This window comes from Brienomyrus brachyistius, chromosome 4, assembly GCF_023856365.1.
Source record: "Brienomyrus brachyistius isolate T26 chromosome 4, BBRACH_0.4, whole genome shotgun sequence".
Classification (NCBI taxonomy): domain Eukaryota; kingdom Metazoa; phylum Chordata; class Actinopteri; order Osteoglossiformes; family Mormyridae; genus Brienomyrus; species Brienomyrus brachyistius.
Window position 1 is genome coordinate 39,290,590 of NC_064536.1, and position 24,070 is coordinate 39,314,659.

A 24,070-nucleotide genomic window follows, 5' to 3' on the forward strand; every position below is an offset into this window, starting at 1 on the left:
CGGAAAAAATTGCCCTCCAGAGATTGTATTATTTAATTTTAGCTGGGTTTCTCGGAACAAAATTCTCTAAATATCGCTTTCTTAAAAAGGAGTCCGAGGAGTCTTTTATTTCGAGAAAATATTTATTAGTGTCTGAGTCTGACTTGGTCTCACTCCAGAAGGCAGGAGAGGATGACAAATTGTTGGTTATATTAAAGCTATATTTATTATTTAATCATATTTGGCATTTTCATTTCATTAAATGGATGTTCTTTGTATTAGATGTTTTCTATGTGAGAAATAAATTTCATTTTGTTGTTTTATCATAGTTTTTTTATTCTTTTAATTAAGAGTCCAAAGCTCGTAGTCCTATGGAACCTTATTGTTTTTCGTAGGATTTGTTTTTATTTTTCTTCCCTAAATCTGAATGGGCAGCCTAAACTGTAAGACCTCGGCCGACCAAATTCGGCAGGAAGATGTCTATTCCTACCCACTATTCAGACTGTCCGACCCAAGTCTGTCAGCCAGATGAGCCCAACACGTTTTGGTTGATATCTCCTGTCCTGTTAGTCCTACAATCGAAATTCCGATACAGACAGCCTTGCCCTACCAACTTGCCATTTGGACTATGAAGCTCCACCTACTTAGATTTTTTGCTAATTTGCATAATTTGGAAATCCTACTTCTGCCTTAAAGTCTGACCAAATCAGACAAATGAGGTGTCAAACTGATCAGTCCTCTGAGCTGATGAACATATATAAAAAAGCATGATATTTCTGTATGATACGGCCATCAGCCATGACCAAATTTGAAATGCTAACCCCATGTTCCATTCTGGGGACACCAAACAAAGCGGGCTGCATTTAGTCAATAGGGGGCGCTACAAATGCCTACTTCCAATATCTCCTGAACTGCTTTGCCTATCCAAAGGAAATCTGGCACATGTGTATTATGGCCAAACCTGAGGTCAGACCCGTAATATGACAGTCATAAGTCATACAATGGTGGCCATAATTAGCCAATGAAAATCAAGCATGCATTTCACAGGCCTAGCAATCACCAATCTCAACTAAATCTGGATGATCCATGTGACTACAGACCCTGACCTCACCCTGGTAAGAGCACCCTAGTCTGCCAGATGAGAGCGCTACAGCAACAACTTTTGCCATTTCTGCCTATTTCTCCAGAACTGTCAAGCGTACAGTTGACATTTATTGCCAAGCCAATTCAGTATGTCAAGCCAAATCAAACAACATGTAGAACTTAGTTCTCCATATTTGCACTTTTGCATGATTTAGGTAGGTCTGATAACAGGACTTTTCGTTAACCTCCTAGAATTTTCATCCAACCTACATGAATCTGGTATCATTCAAATCAGGAGACAGTCCTCATAAATAATTACTCAAAAAATCCTAAAGTTTCTGTAAAGTACGGCAACCAGCCATACTCACACCATACAGGTGGCACGCCCATTTCAATCAGACAGCTGTATCTCAGGCCTGTCACAGCCAATCACTACCAAACTTGAATAAATCCTGTTAGGACAGTAGTGGGGGTAGGCCCTCCAAATCTGGTGCCAAACGGTCAAACGGGGGTGGCACAGCAATTTAACATGTATCTCTAAACCTGCAAAATCAGTGAAACTGACATTTTCCTCATTCTGTTCTACTGACATATTAATAGTCAAAATCCGTTGTACTGCAAGTTCTGTGAGTCCTGCCAAATCAAGATATATGTACTGTCCAATGACAGTGATTTGCATTCCGTCATGATGTTTAAAAACTCAATAAATGCCATATTCCTACAATGTACACCCCACCTAGGTCATTCTGGTCTCAGGTCAATTATGACACTGCCCTTATGGATGATTCATAAAAATAACTTGACCTGCCTGTACAGTATGGCCACCAGCCACAACCAACCCTGCACCATTTCCATACTCATTTCAATCAGGTGTCTTTATCTCAGGCATGCTTCAACCAATCCTCACCAAATTTGACCGACTAATGTAGCACGAGACCACAAACAGACCCTCCATGTTTGGTGCCAATCGGTCAAACAGAGGCGCTAAGGCCACTGTCTATAAATGTCTAACACCCACCATAGCAGCTGAAATGTCCTTATTTCTCATAGAACCTTCAATGATACTTCAGGCTGTGTACACTGCAGCAATTGGAATTTTTAAATAAATTGGCCAGCAGGTGGAGTCAGTGCACCATTTATAAAATTCAATTCAATACTATCAGCCGTCCTCTTGTCTAAATGAACAGCCTAGAACAGGATACAGCATGATATTACTGCTGTTACATGCAGCAGTCCCGCAACTCAGCACTTTGTTAATAATATACAACACAGCCTATGTTTACACAAGCAGTATAAACAAAGCAACCCTGTAAGATCTAGACTTATCAGACCAGGTATGAAGGTGCCTAAATCTACCAACTAGTCAGACCATCAGACGCCTAACCATGCATTCAGTCAAGCTCAGGCACTCCACCACTGGGTTCTACATTCTGTCCTACATTTGCTGACCTTTTAGATCAACACTCAACAATCTCCATCCTCATTTCTACCTACTATTCAGACTATCTGACCCAAACAAGTCCTGTTCTGTCGGCCATCTGCTGACCTATAGTTCTGTTTGACTTTCTAGTACGCTCCTCTACTGTTTGTCCTACCAAGACGACCATCTTACGCTTTGGACCCGTTCCTTACTGCCTGCAGTTATATTTTGATTTGTGTTTTTACTATCATTCTTTATATTAGGTCTTGACAATCAGTAGGTTAAGATATGCATTGTTGTCATGACTTCGAGAGGTTCTGGCATGGGGGTGAGGGATTTATTAACAAAAACCAAAAACACGGAGAACGCTACAAAACAAAAAGGACCACTAAAGTAACTAAGAGAACAAAATGATCTACAAAGTGAAACTAGCTGCACAGGAACAGGCAGGGATTAAAAACATCAGAAACCACTGGCAGAAAGAACATCAGCAGCACCAAGAACAATAGCAACAGCAAGAACATCAGCAGCACCAAGAACATCAGCAAGAACATAAACATCAGCAAGAACATCATCAGCAGCAAAGAACATCAGCAAGAAAAGCAGCAGTAGCGGATGAACATCAGCAGCAACAAGAACATCAGCAGCACCAAGAACATCACCAAGAAGATTAGCAGCAGCAAGAACATCAGCAGCAACAAAGAACATCAGCAGCAGCAAAAACATCTGCAGCAGCAAAGAACATCAGCAAGAAAATCAGCAGCAGCAAGAACATCAGCAGCAACAAGAACATCCGCAGCAGCAAAGAACATCATCAGCAGCAAAGAACATCAGCAAGAAGATCAGCAGTAGCAAATAACATCAGCACAGAACATCCACAGCAACAAAGAACATCAGCAAGAACATCCGCAGCAGCAAGAACATCAGCAGCAGCAAATAACATCAGCAAGAAGATCAGCAGCAGCAAATAACATCAGCACAGAACATGAGCAGCAGCAAAGAACATCAGCAAGAAAATCAACAGCAGCAAGAACATCCGCAGCAGCAAGAACATCTGCAGCAGCAAATAACATCAGTAAGATCAACAGCAGCAAATAACATCAGCAAAGAACATCAGCAGCAGCAAGAACATCCGCAGGAACAAGAACATCCGCAGCAGCAAGAACATCAGCAGCAACAACAAATATATTAGTGATTTTATTTTTTATCATCTTATTTTTTATCTTTATATTTTTTATCATTTTTTTTTCTCTTAGCTTATTTGAATTATTTTAATTTATTTCATATTATCATTCTTCTTATCAGGTCTTTCCTTTTTGATTAATAAAAATATGGGAGGAATCCACTGAAATATAGGGACAGCAAGTCCATGCACACAATGTTGGGGTCGGTAAGGATCCCGTGATATTGCAGCTGCAAAGTAAAATTACTAGATACTAAAACGCGGCAGCGGAGCCCCAGACATTCACCATGTCCAACTGAACTTTTCTAAGAAAAAGCAGAACATTTGGTACTCAATCAGACGAAATACGCCAAAGATACAACTTCGTTTGTCTTCATTGGCTCCATATATATAGGCGCTTGCAACATGATTAGTTTAATGAAACAGCACCTACCGGCATTCGATCCCTCGATGGTCAGCATGCCAACCTCACCCGCTGATCCTAAAGTCTTCTGTTTGAGTCCAATGTCCCGATCCAGTCATGGATATAGCCCACAGCACAGCTCACATACTTTTTCCATCTTCATCCGATCCGTTCAAAACTAAGAAGTCTGGTATTCAGTCAGCCCAAACGCTCCAATGATACACCGTACCTTGTCTCTCTTCACTGGCTCTCTGTAGATGCTGGCACCAAGTTCAGAGTAATGGAATAGCACCTAACTATAAGTACTTCCACCCACCTACTGTACGTCCTGTCCCTCTGTGGCCAGAGGACAGCGTGACGTAGAAGTTCTAGAACTGCGTCAACACAGCTGCCCTTCATATCGCGATTAAACCCGATAGCCAATGAGAAACGGGATTACGTAAGTACAGGGTAAACTTGCAAAACAAATACGTTTCACCGCCCTTTCAAATAAAAACGGAAATGCGGTCCACATGTAAGTTTATTTTACCACTGCTTTGACCACGCAATTATTAGCTAAATATAAACATGGGTCGCTTAGAGATTTACAAAAAAGCTGTAGTAACTGGTAAAAGTAATTTTCGTAGCAGCAGCTAGTCGCCTTACTAATCGTTACCTCCCACTTATTTTCATCTATTTACTATTTTGCATAAAAAGAGAGATCGGAATCATTTGAAACTAAGCATCCAATCAGAATCCCCCGGTCCCACTCTGTGTTCCGGTGTCTTGTATTTCCTAAGTCCCGTATTTCTTTAGATTGAAGGTAACATCCCTACTAATAGTAATTGTTCTGTTATCATTGTATTACATTGAATTAATTAGAATATATTAGCTGTGAAAGTTTATTCCTTTGCTCTTTAGACGTCTAATTCCAAACAATGCGCCTGCGAATAGGTCCTTGTTTAATGATGTCATGGGTAGGAGCTCAAATTGTTGTAGTCACGACGTAGGGACTCGAGTTGTCCGTCTTTTACAGCTTGTTAGTCTTTGAAGGGATTATTTGTATCGTAGCGCCGGCTGGGCGCATGTCCCAGCATGCCTCGCATGCAAGTTGTAAGTAGCCCTTGTTTTGTCGTTATTGTTAATGTTACTGGTTACATTTCCTTAATGTTGCGCTTGTGTGTTGCATCCTCATGTGTAATTAATTTACGTAAATCTCCCACCGTGCACGCGTCTTACAGTTCGGTGTCTGACAACCTTATGTTTCGTGTATGTAATTGATTGGATGCGCTTTGCTTGTCTGATATGGTTCTTTTCAGGGCGACTAATATAGAGCGTTTTCTCTCCGCCCGGCGAGTCTCCGTGGTTCTTTCTGCTTCTGCATTGCATCGGTACCCCCGACGCTGCATTATGTAATTTCAACTGCACGGTGTATTTTTATTAATAAGCGCCTTCTCAGTATCTGCAATATTGTTTATTTAGTACGAATGCTTTTTTGTAAAGATACTAAATATCGTGGTTAGCAAGCTAATTTTTTTACACTAATGGTGCCTTGATTGTTGCTGCCTACCATTTTATATACATTGTATGCTAATTTCTCAGTCTTGCCCTTCAACTGGTGCCAGTAAAGGAGTCAATTCAGACCTTTTCAACGTGGTTCTTGCAGAGGAGTTTAATCTGACTGTCGACTCCAGCAAGGCACTGGATGTAAATCTTTTAAAAATGTATATATCTATGCCGCTGAAATGAGCCTTGCATATTGCAAGTTGAACCGAAATCATCTGAATCGAATTTCAATTTGGTATTTGTAAAGCTGGCCTATCCAGCCATTCAAAAGGTTAAACTTCTTAATTAACTTTATGCAGTGGTGTAAAATTCAGCTTTGCACATAAATTAACTTACATTAATTAATTAAGCTACATATCACCCATTCATGCTTCCTAGCTTTTCCAGCACTGGAATGAAAATGATGCAAAACTTAAAGCAGATGTTCAGTGAACAGCTGTTGCCATCCCACCAGCAGGGGGCAGGACTGCCCCTCATCATATCAAGCAATGCAGTGTGAGGCTTCCTATGCAGCTTGCGTGCTCCCTCCCTCTCCCCCTTGGCTTTGTTCAGCCATTTACTTTGTGTTTCTGTGGCTGTGTGTTTTGCTTCTTTCAGCTGGTTTTAGGATCTAAACTGGTCAAAGACCATGGTATGGCTGCTTAACACTAGAATTCCTGGAAAAATGAGGCTCTCCTCACAAGGAGCCCCCCCTCTTACTCCCCTCACAAGCTGCCCGCCCCCTCTCCAGCACCATTAACACCTTTTGTTTTGCAAATGAATCACAGTCACTCAGCTGAAGTCGCCCCCCAGCCTGAAGTCACTTCTTCAACTCAGGTCTGCACTAAAGAGTTTATCTAGTGATGTATTGTAAGGATTCACATGCTTTGATACATAATAATTTGAAATACAGTGGAACCCCCAAATCTACTACGGTAACCGTGGTGTCAATTACACAAATATATTTTGATATAGCAAATACATATATTTTGATGTATGTTCTGTGTCTACAACTATATGTGTAAATGTATGATGAAATAACATGTCATACATGTGCACGCATGTGCATTTCTGATGTAAACACTTCATGTGCCACATGGGAAAAAGTTGCATCATTGATTCATGAGTACAAGCTGCAGGAATATTGACAAAGAATGTGTAAATTTCAAGTATCAGATGGTATAAAGATAAAGAGCATATGTGTGTATGATAGAGAGAGAGAGAGTCCGTGTCATTCAAGTGGAAGATACACATTTATTATACAAAATAAGCACATATACTAAAGATACAAAACCTTTTCTATCCACTAACAGTCATCACACACCCAAGGACCCTCCTTCCTACACTTGCGACAGGTGTACCTGTCACACTGCACACATCTCTCTGTACTGTGGTTCCTATTACAGTGACGGAGCACCTGACACTGAGTCCTCTTTGCTACAGGCAGTAAGCAAATGCATGTATTTATTCCATCAAATACTTTCTTGAAACTGAAATTACCGAGTCAAGAGAAATGGGGATTCAACTGTGTTTCAAATTAGGATATATTAACGCATGTATTTTACGATTCCTCAGACCACACTGTTAGAAAACGTTTCTGTGCAGACCCGAAGCTGAAACCGTGAAACTCCGCTTTCATTTGCAAAACAATAGGTGTTGATTGGCGCTGATGAGGGGGCGGGCAGCTTGTGTGGGGAGTGAGGGGGGGGCTCCACCCGAGGTGCGTCCGAAAAATTTCGTTGACTTCAGGGATCGTAGTGTTAAGAAAGCTCACCAAAGCCTACTCTTTATGTGGAGGCTGAAGAAATTTGGCATGTTGCTGACAGTCCTAGGCAGCTTCTACAGGTGCACAGTGGAGAGCATATTAATCTGCTGCATAGCTGTGTGCTTTGGCAGCTGCGCTGGACAGGACAGACAGGCACTGCAGTGGGTGATCATGTTAGCCCAGAAAATCGCAGGGTTAGGTCTCCCTTCACTGCAGGACATCTGTGACAGGAGAATCTGCAGATGGGCCAGCAGCATTGTCAGCAGTCTCACCCACCTCACCCAACAAATCGTCACTCTCATGAAACCTGTACAGGAGTGTTAATACCACAACACCCAGACTCCAGAACAGTCTGTACCCCCAGGCCAACAGAAGGATCAAGGACTGCCACCCTCTGCCAGCTGTGCCCCCACCCCAGGCACTATGGCAATGATCACCCAGCTTGCAGCACTCTGCACCTTACATGCATTTGTTGGAGTTTGTGTTAAGCAAATAAATGCCTTTTTCTTAAACCAATCACTGTTTTGTGTTCATTCAGAAAAGACAGAAGGCAGCATACTATCCAAAGAAGCCCCACAGCCATCAGGTAGATTTATGTTCGTTGTTGAACTACTTCACTTAGACTGATAGGATTTGGTGTGATATGAGACTAACTGAGACTGAATAAATTACCAGTATCACCCAGCACCAAGACATCCCAGTTTGCTGTTTTGAGCACTTTAAATCATGCATAAGATGTTGCTTATTGGCCATAACTGATCACAGAAACATCATATACTTTGATGTGAGTTAATGTGTAGCCAAACAGTTTTCCAGCATTTTTCATTTTTATTGCATAATTATTTTTATATTTGTTTTGAAGAATAAAATATAGTTATTCCATTACAATTTATGACCCCAGCTGGAGAATAGACTACAGGTCCCCAGTCACAAAAATACAGAATAATGTCCTAGAAACACAGAATTTTTCTAGGCTGTAATCATTAGTAGCGCTGACAGAAACAAATGGTACAAATAAAATATGCACTTAAATTTCCTTTGTTATTTTGTTATTATTTGTTATTTTTAATCCATTGAAATAAAATAGATAATTAACATAACTGGGCTTTTTTGTGCTTTCCAAACTTTTAGACTCATATTCATTGTGAATATTTCAGATCTTTTTGATATTATGTTAGAGAAATATGTACTTTTTTATTGTCATTTTGCTAGACGCTTGGAAATAACACCCTGCAGCACCTTGATCTTAATTTAGCAATAACACTTCTTAAGAACTGTCGCTTGAAAATTTCCACCCCCATACATGGCGATAAACAATGTTGAATGTTATTTGCATATCCTGTTTGTGTACCTCAATAAAAGATACTGCGAGGGGAGTTCCTCTTTCGAAGTTGGCTGAGTTCGACTGAGAGGCTGACACCTCGCAGTCAGGACCGGACTTCCCTTGCAGCAAGTAAAAAGTCATTGCAGCTGTCCGTGTTGTTCTGTGTTCAGAGACAGGTTGGTTTCCAGCGTATCTTTAGAAGAAGATAACCCTAACATATTCTGTTTCAGAGTGATTATAATTTCCTATAACCTGCTTAAATGCAGGTATATTCAAGTCAAATAAATTGCGTGGGATCCGACCACTTTGAGGAACTGTGTGTGGTTTATCTGTTAAACTGACCACTGAACTTTAACATAAACAGAGGAAACAATAATGCTATAATCACAAATAATGCAAATGGTTCGTCATGAACGCCTGAGTTCCATCTCTGTGAGTGAGTGGAGTCTGGCTCCGTAGCCCTTCGTGATGGTGTCTGTATTTCATGGCCTGCTCTTCCCTTGCAGGCTGCTCTTTCATTGTAGGTTTGGAGGCACTGAGGTTGTCTGTCAGGTGGCTGAGGTGAGTAGAGTTGCACCACATCTTTCAGTAGTTGCTCCAGGACCCTCCCAGGTAGAGCTCAGCCTGGCAAATGGTCAGTGTTAGGATGTACTCACAATTGGCCTTGTACCATGTCTGAGCATTGATTGTCCCCCCCCCCCCCCCCCCCCCCCTCACTGCCCCACTTGTCTGCGGACACATTGCGCTGAACGTTCCATGCCTGAGCATGATTTCATCATCACCGTGCAATGTTCAGACCCATTGCCAAAAGTGTGTAAAATCTCAGTCATGCAGTTTGGTTTACAATCATTTGTGAAATAATGGGTTGTTCTGAAGAGCTCAGTGAATTCTAGCCTGCTATTGTCACGGGATACCACCTTTGCAACAAGTCAGTTTGTGAAATTCTTTTCCTACTATATATTTCACAGTCACTTGTAAGTGGTTTTATTGCAAAGTTAAAGTGTTTAGGAACAGAAACCCAGCCAGAAAGTGGCAGGCCATGTGAAGTAACTAAGTGTGAAGTGCTAAGGTGCATATTGTGTAAAAATTGCTAATGCTTTGTGGACTCGAAACTTTATAGTTCCAAACTTTCTCTGGCATTAACTCCTGCACAAACATTGTGCACTGGGAGATTCAGGGAATGGGCTTCTATGGCTGAGCAGCTTCAAGCAAGCCTCACATCATCAAACGCAATGCCAAGAGTCGGATGGAGTGGTGTAAAGCACACCACCACTGGACTGTGGAGCAGTGGAAACGTGTTATGTGGAGTGACGAATCATGCACCTCTGTCTGGCAGTCGTATGGATGAGTCTGTATTTCCTCTTCAACAATGTATGGGTATACTTTTAGAATTACATATATACACACAATCAAAAACACAAGTGAATGAGACAAATTTAGTTGTTCACTAAGTCAGATACAACCTGTGGAAGCACAGCTAAAAGCATACCATCACCCATTATAGAGTGACCCATTTTCTTTGTAACTGAGTAATCACAACTAAGTGCAATTAACTATAATGAAAATGCACACAGAAACATTAGAGATAAATGTAATTTACTATGATGAAAAGCTTGCAAAATGCCCATTGTACTTCAGTGTTTCTCCTTTTCTCCAGTCGTCGACAGGTCCTGTGATTATTAGGTGATCTGTGATGTAGGAGATCCTGAGAATGCCTGCTGCTCCAAGGATGATTGGCAGGTGGCTTTTCCCAGGAACAGCGGGCTGGAGATGTGGGATCTGGAGTGAAGATAGAAACAGAGGAAGGAAACAAGCACATGTACATAACAAAATTTATCCAACACACATCCATTTCTACATCACCAGTTTCTATTGAATTAAATATGTTAACAAAACAAATTGTGAAGAAATAACATCTGAAGAGATGCTGCTTATCTCTGCACCATCTCTCTATCAGAAAGTTTATGTTTAACCGGCAATAATTTAGTAATTTTGTAAAAGTGAACCACCTAAAAATTATTATTCTTAAGACTATGTTCAACGAAAGAAAGCCAGAATTGATTGTCAGGGAGGGACAAATTTGAAGCTAGTCCAATCAGAAGCAGCATCTTTAGTTGGTGCTTATTGCATTTGCGCCTGATTGGATATTGTTGATCTAACTGCTTTCAAGCCCGTAAACCATGTATCTGTCTGTCTAAGGGAAACTACACAATTCTGTCTGTAAAGTCTGTCTGTAAATCCTTATGCCATTTTGTCTTTGCTAGGCAGTATTACGGTAATGCGTAATACCACAGTGTTTGGGGTAAATATGTGTCTTTGGAACATTGAAGCATGTGAATCTATTCTAGTAGAAGTTGTGAACAGTGAAAATTAGCATAATAATGGCCTTTTAAGCAACACTAGGTTGCTGTCCATGGTGCTGAAAACCTGGATTGGCAAATCTTACATTAAATTCCTTTACCTAATTTAACTGTAACCCTCTTATATTGTTGCCAGTGATGCTCTTAGGAGTCTAAAGAGGTGGGTATAGAAAGGATTACAGTGGGTAATAGGTGATTTAGATGAACTTCTGACAATCAGTTCAACTTTGGACAATAACGCCTCCCAAAAGATTCTCTCTGTCTGTCTTGCTAGTTATTTCTCGTTACCCTCCAATCAAAGAGGCATAAAATGCACAAGCTCATTGTAGGAGATATAAGGTGCAAACACATTAAAGATTTGTTTTAACATTATAAAACGGACATATACATTAAGCGCTTTGAAACTTTACGTTCAAACCAGCAGTTGCATCTCTGATTGTACAGAATGCCTTGTCAGGGTAACTTTTGAAGTCATAACTAAAACAAAAATTCTCACAGGATGAATGGTGATTTTACAGTTAACTCTCATTTTACAATCTACACACACTTGACACAAAATAGGTATATGCGAAATATGTCTTTTTCAACAAAAGCTTTTTAAACCTAAATCAAATGACACGACTCACTGTACACACAGCGCCAATGGTTTTTGGAAGCTGACTTCAGTCAATCATTTTTATGAGCCAAGTAGACACGTATACAATGAATTTGACATGGTATATTTTATCCTAATAATCATATTAAATATCTCTAAAGGGAATAAGGAAGGGATTAGTTTTTAAAAAGCAAAAAAAATGTAATTTAAATAAATGTAAATATAGAGTGAAGTGCCCAGATGCAGTAGTCCAGCGGCAGAGTGCGGAACAGGGCAGGAGCAGGACCTGGAGGGCTCCAAGGGCCTTGCAGGGTGGGAGCGTGCAGCGGGGCCGGAGCAGCGACCATGGATGGTGTGTCCCCGTCTCCCTCTCCGGGAGATCGAGACACGGCCGGGCCCCCTTCTGGGACACCCATCGATACTGGAGTGACCCATTCTCTTTGTAACTGAGTACTCAAAATTAAGTGCAATAACCCATAATGAAACTGCACACATAAATAGAAAAGACAAAGGTAATTTATTATCTTAAATAATTAAATTAAATTAATTTTTACTTTAAATTATTAAATTAAATTACCTGGGGATTTTGGTAATTCTTATTGGCAATGGGTCTCAGTGAAACACCTGAAAAGTTTAAATCTAGCATGTTTCATGGCTTCACTGCATTTCCCTCCACAATGATCATCTAACTGATGAAGTTGAAGACAGAGCTGAAAATTAGTTATATCATGACTTCAAAAGTTATCCAAGGGACAAGAGATTCTGAAAAATCAGAGATGGAACTACTGGTTGGGCTGGTCATCGCCTGCTTTTTCTAAATGAAGTTTCAAAGCACTTAATTAATGTATGTAAATATGTTTTATAATATTTAAACAAAAAGCTTTTTAATGGGTTTGCATCTTATATATCCTACAGTGTGCTTGTGCATTTGATTCTTCCTTGATTCAGGTGAAACAGAAAATAACTATCAAGAGAGACAGAGAGAAACTTCTGGGAAGATTTGTTGTCCAAAGTTGAACTGAGTGCCCAAACCCTTTTGGATGTCAAATTTCATCTAGGTTCATCTAAATCACCTATTACCCACTGTAATCCTTTCAATACCAACCTAGTAGACTTCACATAGCATCACTGCCAACAAAATTAGAGGGTTATAGTTACATTAGATAAAGGAATTTTATGTAAAATTTGCCAATTCGGGCATTCAGCACCATAGACAGCAGCCTACTGTTGCTTAAAGGGGCATTATTATGCTCACTTTCAATTTATAATTCTATTTTTAGGCTCTACAAGAATAGAGTTTGCATGCTTCAGTGTTCCAAAAACACATATTTTCTCATTAATGCATATCTCTATTCACCCTCTGTCTAATCCCACCCCCAATGAGTCCCGTGTGGTTTGATTGGTCGGCTTACCCTTCATTCCCCTGTCTTGCAGTTGGCAGACAGATCCTTGCAGGTAGACAGCCAATAAGGATTGTGTTATGAAGAGACCTCATCGTGTTGTGAAAATAAGGGCTGGAATTCCAATGAGGTGTTTTAGGCAGATGAGAGAAGAGTGGTTTCTGTGGTGAAAGTTACTCCCTTTGCTATGTACTTTGCGTCTTAAGAATTTACAGACTGTTTACATACACCTGAAGCCATAAAACACACTAATAGAAAGGGAAAAGCATAATAGGTCCCATTTAGTGAGTATTATACCAGTTTCCAATACATTATTATATGTATATTTATTTTGATGTTGACTAGAAGGTATGTGATATCTTTCTCCCCTTACCCCTCATCAGATAAGTAAGAGCTGCTGTCAGCTGAGACAAGCTGGTGTGATTAATTTCAGTTCAACTCAATTCAACATTACTTCTGTCATGCATTTTCACAACATTACATTGTCTCAAATCACTTTACCTTATCCCCTGCCCAAAGCCCCCAGAGAGCAAACCAGTGGCAAGGAAAAACTCCTTAGAAGGAAGAAACCTTGGGAGGAACCAGACTCAAAGGGGAAGCCCATCCTCCAAGTGCCGGCACAGGAAGTGATATGAGCAAAATGTCAAGGTCTCAATTCACACTGTCTATATTTTAAGATTTGAGTCTCAAAGTGGGCAGGTGATGGCAGGCAGGTGCTGGTGCTGCTTCTGATGACAGGAGGAACTGTGGTACAGCAACAGGGCATGCAGGAGAGACGTTACAGGATGATAAAAAAAGTCCTAATTTCATGTCTTTCATTATACTACAAGATGGTCACTGATTGGTGGGCTCTGAGGGGGAGCTCTGATCTGAAATCCACAACTATTTACATTTAATTTTGAAATATTTGTAAAATATTAATTAAATCAGAATATTTATTAAATCAAAATAATCACAATTATACAATTTTTAACAATAAGCAATGCAATAAGATTTTTTTTAACCAGCAGGTGGCAGCAAAGCACGTGTGAAGAAGAGGCCATCAGCAGTACAAAGCACTGGCTGTACAGGTTCCCAGCAGACAATCCAAACCTCCTTGATTAACTGACTCTCATGGTCTGACTAGACAGTCTGAGCAGATCTGCGTGAAAGAGGCCTCACTGCAGTTAGCATAACCATTTATTTTACAGCTCTTCTGTCTCATTCTACTCCATAAAGGTCACATCCCCCCTTCCAGCTTCCTCTGATGCAAGGAGATTCGTGCACAAATAAGTGGTTACAGCCGTTTATTTTTCTACTGATTAATCTATCAGTTATTTTAATGATTGGTCGAACAATCTAAACGATTAATTTTCCTGCATAAAATCACATTGAGTGTTTAAGTTTAATTTTTACAACAACAAACTGTATGTCACTGCAGGGCTATAGAGAATAACTACTCCAATAATTACGTAGTGATATTGAAGAAAGACATGTCATGCACTATGTCCACTAATCATAGCAGCCTTAATGCATACATCAAAAAAGGTGTGTATATACAAAATGATATTTTAATACGTATTATATCTCTTTATGTGATAACAAAGACCTAAATATATAAGCTATTTGCTTTAAATATGTGACTCATGTTAGAGAAAATGTAAGTAAACTATGGGGACAGAAAAATCACTGAATAACAGGAATGACTGACATATAGTGCCAAACAGATATGGTGCAAAGACAGAACTCATAGTACAACGTAAACGTAGTGCACTATGTAGGGCAGCGGGTTCATTAGTTTCAGGAGAAGGAGGCTACCACCTTGAAAGTAGGTGGCTACCATTGTTTAGGGAAACTCGACATGCAAACTCTGAGACATGAGACGTAAACCAATTTCAGGGGGTGGTAGGGGTCCTTCTGAGGAAATTTTGAAATGTAGACCCATTAATAGTCCCTTTTTCAGGCATCTTAGAGGCCTCATTCCACCAAATTTTACTGACACAAACTCTGGGTTATTTTTCATCATACAGTAGTAGTAGCAGTCTGTTACTGAGGACACCAAATGTATCTCATTCTCAGATTATGTTGATTAATGATTGATGTACTGGTCAGTTGCAGTGCTCAATTATCAAGTAATGGTTTCATCAACAAGATGTCAGCTTACCAGTGTCTGAAATAAGACTTTTAACCATTAACCAATCATTTAAAAAAATAAAGTTAACGTGACAAAGGAAATTATGTCTATGAATTTATTTATTTCACACCCTATTAGACATGTTAAAGGAACCTACAACTGTCTGAATGTAGCTTCTTAAATTCAGTAAATTCAGTGGTCTCCTAAATCAAAATAATTCCATAATCCTACCAGGTACACTCATGTCAAGACTCGGCTAGAAATATTCCACAGGCACAGTACAGGGTAAATAATCAATCTGAAAATCAAATAAGAAAGACTGAATTTACTAAGAAAGACTGAATTTTCACGCATGGTATAAAAACTGTCAAAATGGGTTAACTTGGAACACGTGTTAATGTTTGTAAACAAGCTCGGCTGATCGTGACGTCATCGCTGTATTTTATATGGCTAGTAATAGTAGCTAGCCTACACACAACTAGATCAGCGAGTTCAGATGCTCCAGCGTTCTGTCGTTTTTTTGTCAGAATATTTCACTTTGTAAATAAGCTGTCGGCCTTAGCTTTCAAACAAAATCAGTGTCATGCAATATCTCCCCATATTCTTCACCAATTTTACGCCGATGTTGGCTCGAACGAACGAAGATATCGATCGTCTGCTGCTGGTCTGATAAATGTGCATCTGTACTGTGTGAATAAGTCGACGAGTCGAGTCGTATGTCAATGCAATGCATGCAGCAAACGAAGCGACGACACCGGGATGAAATAGTATAGTGTTACGCCATGCTGGTCTCACTTTATTAAGTATTAAACTCACCTTCAGTTCCTTCAGTCCTGGGCAATTTCGAGCTCGGTTGCAGCCACTGGTCAAGAAGGCTGCTTCGCTTTCTAGACGCCATTTTGTCCACTTGCCTCAATCAGCCAATCAGAAAACGCAGAATAAAAACTTGCCAAAAATAGCCAATCAAAACGAAGATAAGAATTAAGAAAGCCAAGCTAAGACGAAGATGGCCGCGCCTAGACAGAACACGGAAATTTCTGCAAAATAAATCTTTTATTGTGGCACCGAGTGCTGATCGTTTGATTCTGGTAACAGAGGCAGATTTTTTTTTCAACAACTGAAAGTAGCTATGTACTTACCCACAGGCGGCGAAATATCGCCGGGTGCCGGCTTCAAATGAACCCCCTGGTACGGTAGGTTGTAAATTTGTCTGCACTTTGCAGCTTACCTTGCTTACCTTTGTAGTACGGGCCCCACAACGTTGGTGGAATTATAAGGGGCTGGTCATCAGGGGGCATGGATTTTGTGGCAGTTTCTTTATTGTCCATATCAAACTGAGCATAGAAGCGCTTAAGCTGGTTGGCGTTGCTGGTGGAGGGAGCTGCATTTGTGGGTTTCTATTCTGCAATGAACATAAGAACTATACAAACGAGAGGAGGCCATTCGGCCCATCAAGCTCGCTTGGGGAGAACTAAACTAATAGCTCAGAGTCGTTAAAATCTTATCTAGCTCTGATTTAAAGGAACCCAAGGATTCAGCTTGCACTACATTATCAGGAAGGCTATTCCATACTCTGACTACGCGCTGTGTAAAGAAGTGCTTCCTTAAATCCAGCTTGAAATGTTCTCCCGCTAATTTCCACCTATGGCCACGTGTTCGTGTATTTAAACTAATGCTGAAGTAACTATTTGGTTGAACAGCATCCAAACCTGTTAGAATCTTATATACCTGGATCATGTCCCCCCTCAGTCTCCTTTGCTTGAGACTGAACAGATTTAGCTTAAGTATCCGTTCCTCATATGACATTCCTCTAAGACCAGGAATCATTTTTGTGGCCCTACGCTGCACCTTTTCTAAGGCCACAATGTCCTTTTTAAGATATGGTGACCAAACCTGCACACAATATTCTAGGTGAGGTCTCACCAAGGAATTGTATAATTAATTGTGGTAATTAGCATTACCTCCCTTGACTTAAACTCCACACACCTGGAGATATACCCCAATGTCAGGCGGCCTAGGACAGAAAGACAAGGATCCAGGGTTGCAAACCAGCGTCTGGTTTAATTGCTCTGGTGAAACACAAGTAAGATAAGGGACGTTCAAGAAGAGAAGTCGGTGGACGGGCGAGAAGGTCAGTAGCCGGGTGGTCAGTCCTACACAGAAGCACGAGACGGGACCACACAGGGGAGTGGGGACGAAACGTGCCGGGCTCAGCGGGACAAGCGGGTCAGGATCGGGAATGGGCCTGGAACGGAAAAGGAAGGAGGTTAAGGAATGGACAAAAGGTAAACAGAGAGGGTTCGGTAGTAAGGGAAGACTTAGGACAAGAAAACGCTCAGTATGGCTTGTAAACATTGGCTCAATACTTCGCAAGGATGAGGGGTTGTTTGACCGTTTATATGTTCCTGGTCGTCACACTTAATGCCTTGCATCTGGTGGTGTGGGCGTGACACCCAACATCCTATTGGCCTTTTTTATTGCTTCCCCACACTGGCGAGAATGGGACATGGAAGCATCAACATACACACCAAGGTCTTTCTTATGATCGGCTACCTTTATTTCAGTGAGACCCATGAAATACCTGTACTTTATGTTTCTGCTCCCTAGATGGAGTACCTTACATTTATCGACGTTAAATTTCATCTGCCAGGTATCGGCCCAGTCACTAATTAAACCAAGATCCCGCTGTAGCTGCTGAGCCGCTGATTCAGTATCTGCTACACCACCCACCTTGGTGTCATCTGCAAATTTCACCAGTTTACTGTATATATTGGTATCCATATCATTTAATGGCTTGAATGTCGTGTGTATTAAGACAAACTTGTGGACTATTAAGTCGCCCACATAACATAGAATGAATAAGAGTTCTTTACCGTCCTCCTGTTACTGTAATATTCTGGGAAGTTGTGATTGTTCAACTCCACTATGCACGGTTAGGAGCAACTCCAACTTCACCTATCAGAAATATGTAGTGTAACAAGACGCTATGTCCAACAAAAAGCAGTTTTTAAAAACCTAGCCTACATGGCGAAATTGAATTACTTTCTGCACCAACAAATGCAACCAGGCATGAACATTATGCACCTTCCTAGTCTTGATGTATGTCGTCAGACGGATGAGGACGACTTTAGATCATACTCATCATGCACTGCAATTATATGCAAATTCCTCAAACGGAAAACCATTAAATACAAAACGAGCAGCTTAGTTTGACTTTATGTATTGTATATTAAGTTTCTTGTAGTGATATTACAGAATTTCTTTACTTAAACTTACAAATTACACCATACATCCACCACAATAAAAATGTATATAACTAATGACAGATATATAAATTCAAAAGTTAAAAGCAGAGAAAAAAATATGTTTTAGCAGTCAAGAGCTTCGGAGAACTTATATCAATATAACTTTATGTGTATTTAGTATATAGGAGGGTCCTCTACGATCAAGGTTCCAAGATCGATGGTTCTCAGCCAAAGTTTCAGTATCTGTGTGCGTTTTCATTGTAGGATTCAGATGGTTAGGTTGCCATTTACTGTGTGGACGTGTTGCGTGCATGAAACAAAAGTACTTTCTATCGGCTAGGATGCGTACACTCACCGCACAGGGTTAGTATATAACAGAGGGTGCAGTGGGGTACTGCGGTGTATGTATATCCCGTTTATATGCTGCTGTGGTGAATGACAGAACCCTCTGTTTCTCTCCACGGTTTTACCCCTGTCAGTTTTTCTGTCGGTTCTGGTGATACTGTGATGCTTGATACAGATGGCCGATGGCGAAAACTAGCCGTAGCACGTTAGCCTTCATAACGATGGCCGTGATTTCGCCGTCGTATGAAAATCCTGCGGTCTGTATTAAGGTGGAGGGGGATGATTACAGATGCCTGCGCTGCCGCAGTACAACAGTCTGGGTAAGCGAAGAGGTAGTCGCGTTGCCGCTGCCATTGGTTATGACATTTAACCACCTTCTCCGGAGACTCAGTTCGCATGACGTCAGCGAGAAGGGGATTCGGGGGCGCCGTGGTGGACGGTAAACAAAGATGGCCGCGCCCTGAAGCCGAACGTAAACATAGATGGCCGCGCCTTGAAGCAGAACGTAAAGAAAGACACTGTAATAAGTGGAAGAATAACAAGCCCTCTTTTCACTGCTTCTTTAATAAATTTAAATTGTAATATTCTTTTTTAAGTGGATTAAAAAACTGGAAAAGTGCTAGAATCATCTCACATCAGATTAATGAAAACCTATTGTTTAAAGTCTCCCTTATGATTCATGCGCCCATATTGTGTATTTATTTTGGGTTTTTTTCCGGTGGATTGCTCCCTATCTTATTCTTTATTGTTCTTACATCGGCCATGAGAATTTGTATTTCTGTATATTGTTCGGTATTTTATGTTGTTAATAAAACTTTCGGGGAAAAAGAATTTAAACAAAGATGGCGGCGTCCCGGAGCCGAGTATAAACAAAGATGGCCGCGCCCTTAAGCCGAACGTAAACAAAGATGCCCGCGCCCTTAAGCCGAACGTAAACAAAGATGGCCGTGCCCTTAAGCCGAACGTAAACAAAGATGGCCGTGCCCTTAATTGGAATGTAAACAAAGATGGCCGCGTCTTGAAGCCGAATGTAAACAAAGATGGCCGCGTCTTGAAGCCGAATGTAAACAAAGATGGCCGCGTCTTGAAGCCGAATGTAAACAAAGATGGCCGCGCCCTGGAGCCGAACGTAAACAAAGATGGCCGCGCCCTAAAGCCAAACGTAAACAAAGACACTGTAGTAAGTGAAGGAGTAACAAGCCCTCTTTTCCCTGGTTCTTGAATAAATTTAAATTGTAATATCCTTTTTTAAGTAGATTAAAAAAAACTGGAAAAGCGCTAGAATCATCTCACATCAGATTAATGAAAACCTATTGTTTAAAGTGTCCCTTTTTATTCATGCTCCCATATTGTGTATTTATTTTGTTTTTTTTTCGGTAGATTGCCCCCTAGCTTATTCTTTATAGTTCTTACATCGGCCATGAGAATTTGTATTTCTGTATATTGTTCTGAATTTTATGTTGTTAATAAAGCTTTTGGGAGAAAAAAAAGAATGTAAACAAACATGGCTGTACCCTGAAGCCGTACATAAACAAAGATGCCTGCACGCATGAGACTCTTTTTTATTATTATTATTTATTATTAAGCATTCCAAACAACAGCATGCAGATGTTCTCATTTGAACACACTTAACAAAACGAAATACAGCAAGATACAGACAGGGGTAAATGCACAGAATAGAAAAAGGAGAAAAAGTTATAACGGTAAGCTCAAGGCTGAAAATGCATCCAGAGTCTTAACAGATTTTCTGTTTTTTGATCCATGCAGAGTTTGGAAATAAAGTCCCATTTCGATTTTAAAGTCCTGGATCCTGGGTTCCTTCTTTGTCCATATTTACATCTATGAATAAAATATTTCCCATGTAAATTGAAAAGGTTTAATATAAATTTCCTATTGTATTCAATATCAGTCTTTTCATAAAAGAAAATAACATCCTTTTTTTTCCAGTTAATTGTTTTAGTATAAAACATATTAAACATAAGTTCAACTTCTTACCAAAAAGAAAAGACATGCATACAAGGGTGGGTTGGCTGTGTCTGAATGTGAACTATCTGGGGTTAAGTGTCTGGATAAACTGATCCCTGGCCAGTTCACTCTGTACTGATAGAGCCATGTGAGCACAGACACGCCTACACAACCCCTTGATATCATTAAGCAGGATGCAGAGAGACTCATTTGACTCAGTGCCTGCGCCTATTGTTTAACTGAGAGGGCAGAAGTCCTCACACTGCCCACAGCGATTCTGCAGGGCACTGACCAGTGTCTCATCCAGGGGCTCAAGCAACCAGCAGTGTACACCTCAGAAAAACATGTGTGACAACCCTGAGGACCTGCTTGCATACCACAATGGTATCCCATCTCCCCTTGCTCTTTGAAGGGGTACCACCCATCCAGTATAGTTATCACTGGGCTATCACAATGTCATCACAATACTAAAGACTGAAACAAAGCCGTGAGGTCAGACCCTCTGTATACAGCACACAGTCTCACCCTCACATCCTGTATGACCACATTTCTGCTGTTCACATGGCATTTCTCCAGCTTCCATTGCCCTGCAATGGACTGACGTGCTGTTGAAGGTCTACCTCACTTTACACTTTGCCCATGTCTTGTGTGTATACCCTGTCCGATCCTAACGTGTATTTAGTGTGTGTAAATCTCTCACTGCATGTGCATTTCGCAGTTCAGCATCTGACTACATTGTGTTTCCCATCTGTGTATTTGGGTTCGGTGCTTGTTGGGTGCCTGTCGTGGTCCTTCTATTTACAATTGTACGCGGGGCATGCTGGGATATGCGCCCCACCGGCGTTACATTAGTTTAAAAAAATGGAATCTGATCGAGGAATTTGTTCATTGACCAAATTTTATATGGGAACCAATGCACACAGATGTCATCCTCCTTTCTGTGCTGTAGTCCTCCTTTTTGGATACAAGTGTCATCCTTTTTAGAGTCATGCTGGTGGTCACAATATTGCAGACTTGGCCTACAGATTCTCTTCACTGGAGCTGACAGCTTTCTACCCCCCTCCTCTTTCCTCTGCTGAGGCACACCCCAGAGGGGCAAATCACTGTCCCGCCAGAGGCTTCCTCACTGCATTGTACAAGCTATACCCTAAACTTATACATTAGGGGCGTGCCTCTCCATCACTAAGGCTGATGTGATACACATCTCAATGCACTGGCAACCATCTGATTCATTAAGACACATATGAAGAAACTACTAACGTAATTCGATGTCATTTACCCCTATTGTGATGCAGTGTGATTCGGTGCGATACGATGCCCATTCTGTTAGGGGTGTGGCCACATCATGGGCCTTGTTCAGGGGGTGTCAGGCCAGGATATCTGTAATGTGGCAAGCTGAGCTACACTGTACACATTTGTGTGTTTTTACAGGCTGGCTGTCTCAGGGCCATCCGTGCACATGCAGTGTTGGAAGCCAATCCCTCAGAACTGGTGTAAGAATCAGCTTTTGGGTGTTTATAGTTTCCTGATTCGGGATACTGCAGTGCATTCTGGGAGCCGTCTGTATCTCCCACAGTGAAACACCCAGCGAAGTTAGGAAAAGAACTTATCCCTTGTTCTTTGGTAACAGAAGGAGGCGTTTCCTCATCACTTCCCTCCTTGCATAGGCAAAGGATGAAATGATCCATCAGGGATGTCAACTGGGGTACTAAGGGCAGGGCGTAGCTTGGTCTTGGGTCAACCTGTCTGTCACAGACAGATGTGGTGTTAAAAAGTTTAATAATTGCAAGATAAAGGTAATATTGATGTTTTCTTCTAGAAGTTGGTGTTGAGGCTCAGAGGGAGGGGGATGAGTGACGTGGAATTGAAGATCCAGAGTGAGAAGGCAAGGGGGTCCAGATCAGTGGTCACGATCAGCCTCAGGAGTTGAGACAAGACCTGGTTGTCTTTCACTCTGCAGCAGGTTTGGAGAGCAAGTTAACCTCTAGCTGGGCTTGTGGTTTCGATATCTGGCCCAGCTTTTTGTGGGTGAGATAGATTAATTTTTATTAGAAAGCTGTAACACAGTAGTTTTAAGAAAATAAAACGGTCATTGAGGGAAAGCAGAATTCATTTATTAATACATTAATAGATTCATAATTATAAATATAAAATGTCAGATAAAAACAAAGTTTTATTTAAAAAAGGTTAAAATGTCAAAGCTATGAGAGAAGTTAAAACGTTAAAAATGGGCTGACGGGGTTAAAAGCTTTTAAAGAAAAAAAATTATACCTGCCTATTGTCATGCCCGGCTCGTCCGCTCCTCCTGTGTGCCACGCCCCCTGATTACCCACGTGTTTTCTCCCGATTGTACCCAGCTGTATCTAGTTCATTTGCTCAGTCCTGTGTATTTCAGTCCGTGTCTTACCTCAGTCCTTTGTCCGTCATTGATGTTACCTGATGTTGGTCAATGTTCGTGCTGCGTCTATCCCAATAAACCCCGTTCGTCCCGTATCCTGCCTGCCTGCTTCCTGCTTCTCGCACGATCGCCGCTCTGCCCGCGATCGCTGCCGAGCGTCCCGTGACACCTATACATCCATATTTAACTTGCTGTCTACCTGTTGAGCCTTACTGCTCACAACGGGTTGATTGATTATGTCTGCGGAGGCCGGAAAGGGGAAACTTTCAGCGCGATGCCTCATTCTCAGTAATGCTACCACGGAGGAAGCGTCGTGCCTGGATGTGTTTATTTACATTTCCCCTTTATTCAGGTACGATATGAGCATATTAGCTCCTGAATTGTTAATATGTTTGCTGCGCTATTTTATTTGTGTTTTATTAACATGTCGATTGTATGTTGAGTGTGTTTTGAAGCTGTATTGTCAGTTGTAAATTGTTAATCAGTATATGGCTAAGCGGCTAGCTGAAACTTCTTCCCCAGTGGCGGGAACAGAACCACCTGAGGCCAGCTTGTTGTATAGTGTGTGCGCTCTGCTCAGGTCAAGCTCAGTAAGACGCACACAAAGCATTTGGGTTTTGGTATGTTTGTGGGTGTACTTTGTTACGCATTTATTCGTATGTTCACTTCTTAAGTCAGTCGCCATGATAAAAAACGGATAATACGAAGGGACACATGCTATATGTATTTTTTTTGTTTTCTGTAAATTCTCATTTGTAAATTTAAGGTCATGTTTACTGATTAATAGACCCTTCTTATACTTACCTGTTACACTTGATTTTATCTGTTTTAAGAAAAGTGAGAGATGTTAGTGTTTATTTACCTGTACAGCAGAATGGAATTACATTCGGAGCTGAAAGAGCATATAATTGGTGCAATATTTTGTTTTGAGAATAACCTTATAAACGCATATTTAATTGTTGGAATAT

At 40.9% G+C, this 24,070-nt stretch overlaps 1 long non-coding RNA gene across 3 annotated transcripts; it reads left to right on the forward strand.

Annotated features, from left to right (window-relative positions):
* The first annotated feature begins 3,989 nt into the window (after positions 1-3,989).
* On the forward strand, positions 3,990-13,222 carry LOC125739753 (uncharacterized). Of its 3 annotated transcripts, none has more exons than XR_007397283.1 (6): positions 3,990-5,160; positions 7,574-7,943; positions 8,720-8,857; positions 9,188-9,242; positions 9,859-10,500; positions 13,071-13,222. It is a non-coding gene; the product is annotated as an uncharacterized LOC125739753 (long non-coding RNA). The 3 variants fall into 3 exon arrangements; XR_007397284.1 differs by having other exon boundaries at positions 4,560-4,582; XR_007397285.1 differs by having other exon boundaries at positions 4,560-4,582; positions 7,896-7,943.
* Positions 13,223-24,070: the final 10,848 nt, after the last annotated feature.